General features: G+C 41.5%; 1 long non-coding RNA gene across 1 annotated transcript; it reads left to right on the top strand.

Moving 5' to 3' along the window:
* Positions 1-6: 6 nt before the first annotated feature.
* LOC109376723 (uncharacterized) lies at positions 7-643 on the top strand. The gene is made up of 2 exons (XR_002122772.1): positions 7-354; positions 584-643. It is a non-coding gene; the product is annotated as an uncharacterized LOC109376723 (long non-coding RNA).
* The last annotated feature ends 546 nt before the right edge of the window (positions 644-1,189 follow it).

Below are 1,189 nucleotides of genomic sequence, written 5' to 3'. Positions count from 1 at the left end.
GTTAGAGCCCCCAGTCTAAAGGCTCAGAGACTATCCATCTAGATCTATAGCAATCTCTTCTAAAGGATTCTGCTTTGTAAAGTGCCGTGCTTGGCCAGCCTGGATAATGTGCCCACCCCATGACAGGGAATCTTAACCACCAAACACACCAGGGTCCAGAGGAACAATTCTTAAAGGAAAAGATGGTAGGCAAACAGGAATAGTGCTTACAACCATTTCCTATTACTAACTCCATGTTCTCGGGGTCCTAGGCTGAAGAAGTTCTTCAGGCGTACTTGAAGTCCACGGAGTCTGTGACTGATGCAATTCTACAGACAGACCAGACACTCACAGAAAAGGAAAAGGAGATTGAAGGTGGGAAACAAGTGAAGAGACTAGATAGCCTCTGAAAAGTTTAAATAGTTTGGCTGGGTGAACCTGGGATCTTAAACTAGAGGAAGATGAGCAAAGTTGCCTCTTACTAGCTGAAGTCAGTTCTGAGTAGAGCATATGCAGTCAGCAGCAATAATGGCAGGTAAGTGTACAAAGAAGAAAGAAGCAATGTGGTCACCCCCATAAATTTTTCTTCTTTTCTTCCTGACAGTGCAACGCGTGAAAGCTGAATCTGCAGAGGCTGCAGCAAAAATGTTGGAGCAAATGCAAATAAAGAATCAACAAATGATGGAACAGAAAGAAAAGAGTTATCAGGAACATGTGAAACAATTGACTGAGAAGATGGAGTCAGACAGGACCCAGTTAATGGCAGAACAACAGAGGACTGTTGCTCTTAAACTTGAGGTATTTAGTTGCATCACCTGGATGTGTTTCTCTCTCTCTTTTCTCTCCACTCTCCCCGATCTCATATGTGGCAATAACACAAAGCCCAGAAGGACCTTGCTTCTCCACTTGCCTTTTCAATCCGTCTGCCTGCCTGACTTGGCCCCTGCTCATGCCTGGCTATTAAAACGTTTTATATGCATTTGTATCACATCCAGTCCTTTAATCAGTATATCCTTCAATCAATGGTAGCTGTTATTTGCTAGGCATTATAAAAAATATGCCTTATCTGTATCTCTTGCTTAATATTACATGAAGCAAGAACTGGCATGTCCCTATTAATTAGGAGAAGAAACAGAGGTTCAAAAAAGATTAAATAAATTTTATAGCTTGATAAGTTATCTGAACTGTCTTTATCACTAGAGAAATCCAC

This window comes from Hipposideros armiger, unplaced genomic scaffold (assembly GCF_001890085.2).
Source record: "Hipposideros armiger isolate ML-2016 unplaced genomic scaffold, ASM189008v1 scaffold_1179, whole genome shotgun sequence".
Classification (NCBI taxonomy): domain Eukaryota; kingdom Metazoa; phylum Chordata; class Mammalia; order Chiroptera; family Hipposideridae; genus Hipposideros; species Hipposideros armiger.
The sequence above is the reverse complement of the archived record's forward strand: the minus strand, read 5'-3'. Positions and strand labels throughout refer to the sequence as shown.